The sequence below is a fragment of the Chelonia mydas genome, chromosome 18 (genome assembly GCF_015237465.2).
Source record: "Chelonia mydas isolate rCheMyd1 chromosome 18, rCheMyd1.pri.v2, whole genome shotgun sequence".
In the NCBI taxonomy this organism is placed as follows: Eukaryota; Metazoa; Chordata; order Testudines; family Cheloniidae; genus Chelonia; species Chelonia mydas.
The window spans coordinates 17,121,639-17,134,777 of record NC_051258.2 but is presented as its reverse complement, the minus strand read 5'-3'; the positions used below and the strand labels follow the sequence as shown (position 1 = coordinate 17,134,777).

The following is a 13,139-nucleotide window of genomic DNA, read 5'->3' as shown; positions in this document are numbered from 1 at the left end:
CTCCTCAGCTCATTTATCTTCTTTTCTCTGCCTTGCCCCCTTCATTCTTGTTCCTCCCAAGATCTCCATGAATTTCCCATCCTAGCTCCTCCTGCCCCAGTCGAGTTAGGAAATACAGTATGCGGATCACTTTCATAATCACTGCTGCATTTGGACTCCCCCAATCTGCTGGGCTCAAATCACAAGGATTAACTGATCCTGATTTAATGCACTCTTTGAACTAATTTTCTCTACCTTTCCCAGTATGCACTGCTCTTCTGTCCAAAATGTTCACAAGAGGGAACAAAAGTAACTAAGCTCATATACCATGGGACCTGGTGTCTAATGATTCCCACAGCTCTTCTTGCAACAGCTCTTTGCACTCCTCATTTAACCAGTTCTTTATTCATTCCCATGTTGTACCCTCAGCCCCTAGGGCTCACAGGGCAGTTTAAACAACAGTCTACCAGGTGGAGCACTAGCAAAGGCTTTGATAAACATCTATGCACATTATGTAGCATTCACAGCAACTTCTTTTGGAATTGCCTTTTAAATGTCCACATGGCGAGCTAGGCAGGAGTTTTTCCTTCTTAGCTTTGAGTTGTTTTCCATTGCCAGAACCAGATCCATTACTCATGGCCAATGGCCACCCATGGAATGGGATGCAAGAAGCCAGATGTTCTGTAAAATCCCTCTCACCACCATCCTAGCTGCAGCCCTAGTGAAGTTTCCCTGCACCAAAACTGGCTCTTGGGGAACAGGAATCGCCCTTAGTGAATCTATTAATTTTACTATCTGTTACAATAAAATGAAGGGGCATTTATTTTCTGAGTCTCCCTTAGTTAGCCCTTTCTTGTATCACAAATGTTGGCTCTATGGGCCTTGTTTGATTATTAATGAATGGACACTGGAATAAACCCCTCAGTTTGTGCGCTGGATCCTTCTTATCTTAACACCGAGTGAAATATTTTTGCTTTATAAACCTGGTTGTGTTGATGTCTAGATCCTGGAATCTGCAGCAGCACTGAAGCTACGTTGCAACTGCAGCAGTAAAATAAGACATGGTCTATTTGGAGGAACAGCGCTCTCGTCAATAATTCCAGCATGTTTTGTAACAGCTTCCCTGTGATGGCTGTGGCCATTTCCTGAAACTGCATTCTGTCAAGAAGTAAAGAGTGCTCTGTAGGAAACTGACATGCAACTTGATAAGCGGATTCTCCTCTGTATTTGGAGGTATTTCCCATGGGCACACTTTACTGCAGGACGGATGCATTTGACATCATGGAAATTTCAGTAGTTAGGCTGAATCCTCAAAGTGGATCCTAAACTCTCTGCATCTCCAAGGTACCCGTTGTTTATCTGTTAGTTGTTCAATGAGGCAATGATCCCCCGGAGGAAAAGCCCCTTAAAAGGGAAAAAATATTTAGTATTAACTTCTACTCATCAGCTGCTTCATGAGTTTGAATTCATGCCACTGAAATGGTAATAAAAAGGTCATTTAGTTAGCAGAAAACACAGAAATATATAGCACAGGGTCTGATCATGATGATAATGCCATTTATCACTTGGGATTCACTTTGCTGTATCCAGCATCATTATTACATTTACAGTAAATGTGGGTGGGAGGGAAGGTGAGACAGGCTTCTATACACCTAACTGTGGCTACCCTCACCCTCTCTCCTTTAATTTCCCTACATATGCTGAGGACAGGGCATAGTTACAGGGTCAAATCCCCAGATTTAGCTGACCTAAGCTCAATGCATAACCTGAGGTGATGGAAAAAGGTGTCTATACATCAATTTTGCACTCTCCCAGTACCTGGGGCTGCCAGGGGCTGGTTCAGCTCTCAGCACAAGTTTGATCAACCACTGGGCTGCTTTAATTTGTACCAGCTAACAAACAGACTTCAAGGAATCAATATTCTGGCTGATGATCACTAGAGCATAGCAGCACTCTGGTCATGCTCCCTATAGTGGGCAGAGGGAGGGGCAGAAGAGGGAGCACAGAGCCAGCCATATTGGCTTTATGCCACATGGAGGTTCACCTGTGATGAGAAAATATCCATTTATCCAGCTAGGGCAGCTTTACAGACCCTTTGCACAGCTGGGGTGGGACAAAGGAGCTCTTCTAGAGGCAAAGATCTGGCCAACTGAGTTTAAAAGTATAGGGCAAAATGCTGGCTAAGGATACACACATGAATATGAAGGAAAAACAGAGCAAGACCCCGATGCATAATCATCAGTACATGGAAGAAGTGCCTGGCCACAATTCTGATTGCAGAGAAACACACAAAAAGACTGTTCCACAGGGACTTTCCAGCACAGTTTGAACAAATGGAAAATGAAAAGGGGTGAAAAAGAGGAAGGGCAAAGCACAAGTGAGCAGGACCAGCTTGGGCAATCCCCTATGTTTCAAAGGGAAAAATGGACAAATGTGTGAAAAATACAGAACAAAGCTTGGTTTAACAGGCACTCTCTGTTATTTTGTGGTACAAAATAATATACACTGCAGAATCATACATTTGTATCACAGTATGGGGCTCCTTGCAAAACTAGTGACCTAGCGGACAAGGCACTAGATTGAGACTCATAAGACTTGGGTTCTGTTCCCAGCTCTGTCACTAGCCCACTGGGTGACCTTGCCCAAGTCCCTTCATGTCTCTGTGCCCCCATCTCCCCATCTCTAAAATGGACATAACAACACTAACCTTCTTTGTAAAGTGCTTTGAGATTTACTCATGAAAAGCACTATACATGAACTTTTGGGTGGCATTATATAGCTGAAGTATGGCATGCTGACTACATTGATTTAATGTGGGTGCAGGGTATTAGATGATGAATGAGGGCTGCCCCTTGAAATAAAAGCTGCTTGGTCTAGATCTACCAGGAAGTGCAACTGTATGTATGAGGACCAGTAGAGCATGTGGAGGTAGAGCAATATGCACTGTCCCCATATAACTTATTTAATCTCAAACCAGGAAGATGCATAAGGGGAGATGCATATCTACAGGAGTATTTTACATGTACGTACTGGTAATTCATTTGCCCATTAAGGTAATAGGATGAGGCCTACAGGAATACTACTGTCCTTCAGTTGCCTTTATTCTCCTTGTTATCTTGTGGTTGGGGAATGGATTTCCAAGCCATACCCACTGCCTTCTTCATGCAGCAGACTTTAGGTTACCTTTAACCAAAACTGTGCATCTCTTTACACTGCTTTCACACCTATTTGGGAAAAAGGCACCTTTTCCCATTTGTTTATACCTCTGTGCATATTTATATAGTGCCTTTCTTCAAAGGATCTCAGGGTGGCTTATGGAAAGCATCTCAACACCGCTGTGAATTAAGTAAATATTCTTAGAATACATCTACGCTGCAACATGTATCCAGGTCCTGGTTAGCATGCATACAGGCATGTGCTACCCAAACCAGCCTCTGAGAGTCCACATTGCTGAGCTGTGCATGACCCAGACTCCATACACCCAGGTCCATACTGATGCTGCAGCTACACGTTTGGTGCTAGGATTCATTTCCCAGATGTACCCATTTAACAGATGAGTAATTTCAAGTACAGAGCGGATAAGTGACTCATTCAAAGCCCTGTTACATGTCAGGGAAAAGATATTAATAGAACTCAGGAATCCTGAGTCCCTGTCCTTCCTGCTCTTACTACTAGATCATGCTAGAACCCTCCTAACTAGATTCTCCTCTCCCTGCACCCCGCTTTCCTCCTTAAAGATCCTCCCTGAAGACTCCCTCCTGGCCAGAATACTGTTGCTAATATTCTGTTTTCCAGTCTCAGAAAGTATTTAAAATAACGTTTTTGTTCCGTAGCCTTATTGGGATCCAGGAAGTGGGCGGGCAAAGCCCGCCCACTGCTAAAGGATCCCCCCCAGCCTAAGGGGAGGGGGTCCACAGGACCTGGGAAACCAAATAATTACCGGGGACAACTAACGAACAACAGGAACAGGAGTGCGGTCAAAGGGTCAAACGAAGGGAACCGGAAGGGGACACCGAGCAGAGGACCCCGGACAGCGCCCACTGCTCCTCAAAGGCGTCAAGGGAGTCAGTGGACGCCACCCAGAGGAACTCTGCCCGGAGGCGTGAACGGACAGAGGATCGGAAATAGGCCCCACAGTCGCAGGAGACTCCATCGGCCAACCTCCTCACCCTGGTTTTATAGATGGCCACTTTAGCCAGGGCCAGGAGGAGGTTGACCAGGAGGTCCCACGACTTAGTGGGGCCACGGACAGGGAGTGCATAGATAAGGAGGTGAGGGGAAAAGTGCAACCAAAACCTTAACAAAATATTCATGAGGAGCCGGAATAGGGGCTGCAGCCTGGCGCACTCCAGGTAGACGTGCGCCAGGGTTTCCCTCACGCCGCAAAAGGGGCAGGTGTCCGGGATTGGGGTTCCATAGCAATAGGCAAGTTGAAAAAACCTTGGAACTTAAGAATGTAATTAAGGAGATGGAGCTAGTTACTCCCACCTTTTCCTCCTCCTGTGTTCACTGAGTATTGACTTTGAATTAAAAAAAAAAAAAATCTAAAAAATGAATGTGATCTAGACAATTTGCTACCTGGGCTCCTCCTCAGAAACCAACAGCCATGATTTTCATTGCATTGTTAATAAGAGATGGCAAAGAGCAGCAAGCCTAGAAAGCTCCAGTGTAGGCAAAAGGTTTGTGATCCCTTTGAATGGTGCTGGGGCTAATGTATGGTTCTGAGTTAAAATGATGCAAAACTCAAAGTTTCATGTAGTTCTGAGGAAAGGCAAGTTAATGATTCTGGCAGAGTGAGGTTTTTGGGTGTGTCTCTTTTACATTTGTTTTTTTCTTTTTTTTGTTGTTGGACCAAATGGGATGAGACTTCAAAGCAGATCAAAATCAAGGCTAACTTTTCCATCAATCCCCTTACAAGACCACTGAATTGCACACCTGCCTTCACACAGACATATACACAACAGAACAGACAGGAAATGTTACAGTCCTTGCTCTGTTTCAACACACACCATCAGAAGAGTCTGATGGTGGCCCACTGCAATGCCTGCAGATAGCAAGATTAGGGAGGAGGCTGCTGGAATTGGGAACTCTCATAGAAATCACTCTGGGGAGGATCCTAGTTCTTTAGCTGCTGTAAACTGGCATAGTTGTGTGACTTAAATGGAACTACATCAATTTACACCAGCTTAGGATCTGATTTGGGAGGTTCACCACCTGTATTGATGGTGGGGAATATGGTTCTGAATTTCTCATATATATATTAACATATGATCATGAAAGGAGCTCATGGACTCTACGACAATATATGCTACCTCGAGTGAAAACTTTCCCCCCACAGTATATTAATAAATGTTATCACTATATGAGATGAAAATAAATATTTCCGTAAGAGAATAGATATGTATAGTAAATCTAGTCATATTGGAGTTTACTCAAAACATCTGATTTTGAATTAACCTTTTACAAAGATTTTGCTGAAATATCTTTACAGGCAAATTCTGCCCTTAGTTTATTATAAATTATCTGCACTTCCACCTAAGTTATATAAGAACATAAGAAAGGCCCTACTGGGTCAGACCAAAGGTCCATTTAGCCCAGTATCCTGTCTTCCAACAGTGGCCAATGCCAGGTACTTCAGAGGGAATGAACAGAACAGGTAATCATCAAGTGATCCATCCCTTGTTGCCCATTCTCAGCTTCTGGCAAACACAAGCTAGGGACACCATCCCTCCCATCCTGGCTAATAGCCATTGATGGACCTATTCTCCATGAACTTATCTAGTTCTTTTTTGAACCCTGTTATATATAAACACAGATATGTATAAACATTTAATCAGTACATATATATACCAAGTATACTCCCTGGTAATAAAACAATGCCACATTATGTTGTGCCAATTCAGATGCTATGTACAAGAATTGCAGAAAATTGCATGCCAGGATATGGAACTAACATTTTGTTAGATAATGTATTATATTAAAATTTGGCCCTAGTGTTTTAGACATTAAAAATCATTAGAAATAACCATTCCACCCCTACTAAGGCTACTAACAAAATCTGAATAGGTCTGTAAACCTTTGCCAATAATTTCCTTGGCACTGAACTTTTCCCAGAATTGTTTGTGTACAGTTTCTCAGACAAAAGACACCGTCTATGAAACTGCTGGTTGGAAGAGATCAGATTAAGACTAAATCCAAGCCTGACTGTGTTTTGACTGAAGTGTAAGATTAACGTTTTTGCTTTATGGGTTTTTAAACATGGTTTAGACAACGTATTAGGTACAAATGTAAATATACGTGAATATGTAAGTACATGGATTAAATTAAATTATTGAAACAGCAGTAGGAAGGGAGGTCACACATATTAAATAATACACACATCCAATAAAAGGACTGCACAAATTGGAGTGCACTTTCAGCTGGGACCTCTATTAGAGAGTTCATTTGCAGCTTCTGCCTTAAAGGCTATAAGCTAAGGATGGTTCATCCATTCCTAAATTTCTGATGGAGAAAAGTTGAAGTAATAGGTGTATATAAAGGGGAGAGAGAAGTTCGTATGCTACCGTCCACCTGACTGGGTCATTAGCAGTTCCGAGGGAGCTGGGGTTGGGCAGGGACCCCCTCCAAACCAGTGGAAGTCCCAGCACAATTTGCCATAGCAAGTTAATGCTACAGCCCTGCAAACTCAACCTGCGATCTGAAAGTAAAGCTGGGTTCTTTCTGGCTTATGCACTATCATTATTAATGAAGATTTGCAACAGGAAATTGGTTAACAATTCTCAAGGTGTTGCATGAGCTAGAATAGAATCCAGCTTGCTCTCCCACTGCTGTGGTGGCTTTGTAATGTAAATTGGTTAAAAAGTAACAAAATCTTATTTTTAACAGTTAGATAAGCAGATAAGATTCTGAATACCACAAGAAGCAGGACTGTTGAATAATGTGTAATTTTCACCTAGCCATTTTTCTGATATTTCCCTTTTGAAGATCAATCTCAGTCTATTTCGAAAATCTTCCAGTTCCAGAATCCTCTCTCATCACCAAAATCTGGGTTCTTTACAGTCCCTGACTGCAAATGAAAGCAAGGATTGCCCCTTATCTGTATTTGTACATCCCCAGCACCACGAGGCCCCTAAATGGGGCTTTTGAGCACTGCCATAATAGAAATATTGACTACTTCTACTACTAATCAGCCAGTGATACTTGATTGGCTATTAATAGTCCATTCAAGTTCTCTTTCTAGTCCCTTTGCCAAATTTCTACTTTTTCTGCCATCCTTAAATACATATAAAATACTCTCCAACTCATGTTTAACTTATATAAATTTTTAGATAGAAAGAAAGATAAAGAACTCAATCAAATCATTTTAGATTACCCTAAGTGTTGTAAAACAAATTTTATTAATTTAAAAGATTAATAAAGGTTACTTTTTCACTAAACCAAAACATAATAGCCCTGTTGAACACCTGGCAGGCAGGGACTCTGTTTTTCTCTAAATTCTGTGCAGGTTCAAGTACACCAACAACGTTCAGTGAACAATCCATAGCAGTACCTCCTTTTCAGAGACATCTGTATTAGGTCTTTTCTGTATAACAATTAAAGTGAGAACATTATCCTTTTCCAAGTATGCAGGAGTCAGAGAAACGCATTTAAAGTAAGAGAGAAAGAAGGAGGGATATATCATATACCCAAGAGAGAATGATCTTTGTTAAACAAGAAGAGTAAAGACCTAATTTAGTCCCCAAAGTATAACTCAGTTCACAAAAGAGATTGTTTGCAAGTGACATTATTACATATTGTTTAGAAATATAATATGTTTTATTGTAGAGTATTTTGTCAGCAGTTTTCCTTGTTTCTTAGAAAGTGATTAATTTTTGCATACAAATAGTATTGTTCTTTTATCTGAATGATTTCAACTTTACAAATTATATCCAAGTAAAATGCTGTATGAATCTTATGATGAGTTCAGTTGCTCCTAGACTTTGGGATAAGCAGGTGATTATCACCAGACAGATATAAATACCATTCCCTAAGATAAGGCAGAAAAAAGAAAAAGTTCTATGGCTCCATTTAATGTACAACAATAATGAACGTGTAGCAGAAAAGTACATATTGCTAAGGCTTCTATTTGTTGACTTCCAATTGAGAAATTTTAGGGGACTAAAATTTCTAAAAACAACCAAAATAATAAACTAAGAGACCACCTCATATTCCAGAATCACACCAACACTCTTACAGCACACTTTCAGATTATTCCCTGGAAGAGTATCTGAAGTTAGAAATATTTAATTTATACAATTTCTCTTTTTAATTAAATGTATGGCAATAGAAAAGAGAAGATAATTGGTATAGGGAAATAAGTGTATTCCCCCAACTAAGTTGGTTGAATTTTAGCTGGTAATTTGCTATCTAAACAATACTCTTTTTTCACAGCCCTATTTGATGATTTTCAAATTGCTTTTACACCTAATCTTACTGTCCATATAATTATATTTTTAAGACACCTGTCATCTGAGATAAGACTATTTCTCTCAAAAGACCTTAGTCAATGCCCACTGAAATCAATAGATCCAATGGAAGTCAACTGACTTCAGTTGTCACTGAATCACATACCCAGTTTTGGAGTCCCCTACTGAAATTGTCACTAACTGCATGCTCTTGATGGCTCCTTTTAAGGTCAGTGAGAGCTGCAGGCGCTCAGCACTTATCACAGTCAAGCCCTAGGAATAAAATTTTGAAATTCTAAGCATATGTAATAAATAGAATAATTCCATTTTACCACTAAGTTTTATAGCAATTGTTATCCATAACATCTGCAACATTAAACAATGGGTATCCAGATTAAAGTTTGTAATGGGTTATTAAATGTTACTTTATTCATTGTTTGCAATGATAATGGAATTAAGTTCATTATAACATGCAAGATATTTGATATAATAAATTAGGCCCGAGTTCTGCAACGGGCCTAGCACAGAGCTTATTGCAGGATCAGGGCTTTTATCATTCGTGCAAGTACTGTAAATTCTACTTACTGATTTAAGATAATATTTCACCTATCTATCAAAAATGTTGCTTATCTTCTTTCATTTGCAACATGATAAAGGGCAAGAAAGTAGATTTTGTGCCCAGACACATGTGCGCACACACACACACACACACACTTCTCTCTTTCAGCTACTTCATTCGATATATAGCTTTTGACCCAAAACTCACTTGCTGTGGATGTAGATAATCAGTGTATATTAGTTCTGTAAAAATGAAGCAGGTTAAGCTTAGTTGTAATAACCTACTGAATAAGAATGATCCCATATGTTCTTGACCATATTTTAGGACAATCAAAGTAGAGAGGTTTTCTCAAATTTTGCACAAGAAGCCCCAGTGCATGCTGGGAACAGCAGATATGGAATTTAGTTTTAGGTAGACTAACGTTATGTGTTCTGAAAAGTTGCAAATTACTTGCTTAATACTGAGTCCCAGTCTATTAATTCTAGGCACCTGGAAATCTGAAATATAAAATAACCTTCAGGTAAATAACACTTCCAGTTCCCTGCAACTTTTAAAATATTATGTAATTTTGGTGAAGAAGAGAGACCTGCTGAACCCTAGGTATTGCTAAGCCAAACAAGATCTACAAACAAAAGAAGAAACTGTCATATCTGAGTCCATTTATTTTTAAACCAATCCTAACTAAGCACTAGAATGAAAATATTTGCACTTCTCTAGCACCTTTCAAGCGAGGATCTCAAGGCATTTTATGAACAGTAAGTCTCACAACACCCCTGTGGGCAAGTATTATTGTAACACTTTTACAGGTGGGGTGATTGAGCCATAGACAGGTGAAAAGGTTTTCCCAAGATCACATGTAAGTGTGGCAGAGCAAGAAACAACCCAGTAATTGTTACCCCACTTCCCTGCTCTAACCACTTGACAACTCCACCTTTCAGTTCAAGACCTTTGGGGGGCAGGGCGGAGACAGCATTTCTGGTACACAATGGTTCCAAAGTTAATGTTCACACATTAATGTCTGCACGGATATTTTTAACCCTTGGACCTCAATTTTTTGTGTGTTAGCAGCAATCACACGACCGCAAGAGTGTGAGTGAAGTCTGGAGGTTGAAAGCTAGAATATAGTTCTTCACTGTGTATGAAATTAAATACTATCTTGGTCTAAAGGGGAAGTCCTCTAAATCTGGAACTGGCAGCTAACTAAAATTGTGTGTGGCACAATTGTTCCCTACTTGCAAATGTTTCATAATGATACTACACTAAGTAGAATATTCTCATTTTTATCAACCAGCTTCTTTGTGTTCCACACAAAAGGCTTATAGTTCCTGTTCAATTGAACAATGATTTTTCACAGCTTTACTAGCAATGTGCAATGCACCATAACACACTGATCTTATGTTAGAGTGCAACCTGCAAGACTCTTGCTTCCCAAGATCATAGGGTTTCTGGGAATGTAATAGTAAAAAACAGCCTCAGTCTATAACCATGTGAAGCCTTGTAGTCACGTTTGAAGCAGTTTTCATAGGAACATAGAAATTGCCATACCAGATCAGCCCAAAAGTCCAGCTAGTTCAGTATCCTGTCTTTAACAGCACTAAATACCAGATGGTTCAGAGGAAAGTGCAAGAAATTCCATAACGGAGAATTATGGAATAACCTGCTCAGAGAGGAAGTTTCTTCTGAAGCCTAGGTAGCCAGGCTATAGCTACACTAGCAACTACACTGTTTCAAGATTCCAACCATTGTTTCAGCTGGCATCTGACAGCTAAACTTTACTAGATTCCTATAATACGTTCACTTTTCTTTGGGGACTATGCACTCTTTTGTCCTGGGTTATAGTATTAAGCACATTTCATTTTATGTAACATATTATGTAAAAATTAGGCATTTGCTGTGTTGCAAAATGGATATTATGTGTACACCTTAACTTTCAAATTGTCACTATGTGCAGACAGCAAAGAGAAACCATTCTGACAGTTTTTAAAATGCAATAGAACTAACTTGTCCAGTTAGTTAGTCTTTAAATAAATAAATAAATAAATAAATAAAAAAGACAATGTCCTCCCTTTTTTATTTTCAGGCTAATAGTATAACTTCTTATTATTCATAATTTTTGTTGGTACGAGAATTATAATTAAGCAACTGGAATGGGAACATTTCTTACAGGAACTGCTCCAAAGCTGCATTGTGAGTATGCACTTAGGGAGGAAGAACTTGAAATTAGACACTAGGACGAGGTTTTGTCTGTTCAACTCCCTTATCAAACCCCTCATATACTGAACTAGGTTGCACAGCCCACATCTAACATAGCACAGAATTTAGTCCATAGTTCTCATACAATACTGAAAAAGATAAAAATGAAATGGACTCCTGGTTGAGGAGCAGTCTATAATTCTGAAGGCATATTTTCTAAAAGCTCAGGATTCATGTAAATTTCTCTTTATGAGCAGCATGTAAGAATGGAGCAGACATATAAAGCAGGGCAAAGCAGTAGTAATGTATGTCATCTAATGTCACAGGTGCTTGAAATTAAGGGGAAGAAATGTTCACTGGTTTGTCATTGTATAGTTATAACAAACGATTCATGCCATATATATTTAAGTCTAGTAATACAGGGAAGGAGATGGGACCTAACCCCAGGGAAAGATACCACTCAGAAGACTAAAAGGTGGTTTTCTAATTCTCAACAAGCTCAGAGCCTTGTTTAAAGACAAAGTACCTTTTTGGACTTTAAATCTGCCAAGACACTTCTGAACATAGTCAGACTGGAAAGGGGCCAATCTGTTTTGGCAATTAAAGCTGATGAAATTCCACAAGAGCACTCAGGCCTGAACTCTGCTTAACGGTACATGTTTTTAGCTTCTATATGCCATCTCTTTTTTGTATATTGAATATTGGGTGGTCTCCCCTTCATTCAACACAAAGTTTAGGGTCTCAAAAATGACATTTTAATCTCAGTGTTTAAAAAAATGCCCACCTATATACAGTATCTATAAACAATTATGAAACATACTCTATAAGAAACCCTACCACTCAGAGGAGAGGCTGTTTTGACTGGAACATTGCAGTAGTTGTGTTTATAATTACACTTCAAACACTTTACCATCACCCAGTAAAGCAGACAATAAGCCTCTGAAATAGTTAAGTCTCATCACTAGTTTACAGATGGGAGAAATTAAGCATAAGAGAGATCAAGGCCACAATCTGGGACCTCTAGGCACATGCCCAACTTTACACATGAGTAGTTCCATTGACTTTAGTGGGATTGTACCTGTCCATAGAGGTAAACACCCATAAATGTTTGTAGGAATGGGGTATAAGCAAACAGCCTGAGGTTACACAACAGAACAATAGTAGAACTGGGAATGTAACCCAAGAATTGTGATGCTCAGTCCTCTGATCTAGACACCTAAGTAAAGTTTCCTGTTTTGTTCAGGACTCCACCCTCAAACTTACCAGTAACATCAAACACAAGATGTAAGATTTTTCAAAACACATTTGAATAGTTATTATACAAACAAAAATAAAAATATAGTTACCTAAGTAATTTCATATTATACTAACACACATCAAGTAACTCATTCTCTTGAATCATAATCACCAAAACTATCCTTACTCTTTCTTAGTAACTACTCATAACCATCCAATTCTGAGGGGGTGGAGGGTTGTTTTTTTTTTTAAACAAACATTTCCCAGCATGCACTTCCTCACATACCTGGCAATTTAAATCAAGGGGAAGGAGACATTTACAGACCTACAGAGGAAAGTTTTGAAGCTACAAGGAGCAACTTCTTTTCTTTGGTTTATCAAGCATTTAGTGTTATTTTTCTTTTCTAGCTTTATCAATACACATAAAGACAGGATTTTAAGCCACCTTTTTTCTGTGGGTTTTACTGGGTAAAGAGTTTGAAGAGTTTATTTGGTTCTTATGGGCTTCATTGTAATTAGTTAGGCAAGAAGAGAAGTCCTCACATGTGACTTAATGTAATAAAGTACAGGAAAATGCATGTGGGACCGTTAATGAAAAAAGACTGGTGTATCTGTATACTTACTTTTGTGCCATAAGGAAAGCAGGTCTTGTTGCTAGGTCACTAAACTGGGATGCAGGAGATCACTTGATCTCTCTGTACCTTAATCCCCAGCTGTAAAATAAGAAT

General features: G+C 39.5%; 1 protein-coding gene across 1 annotated transcript in view; it reads right to left on the bottom strand.

The window, feature by feature from the left end:
* Positions 1 to 13,139, bottom strand: part of CALML6 (calmodulin like 6) — a 68,656-nt gene that overhangs the window by 55,045 nt on the left and 472 nt on the right. The window contains exon 2 of the transcript XR_006286401.1: positions 13,035 to 13,124. The gene's annotated coding sequence lies outside the window, so the exon portion shown is untranslated. The remainder of the gene's footprint in view (positions 1 to 13,034; positions 13,125 to 13,139) is intronic.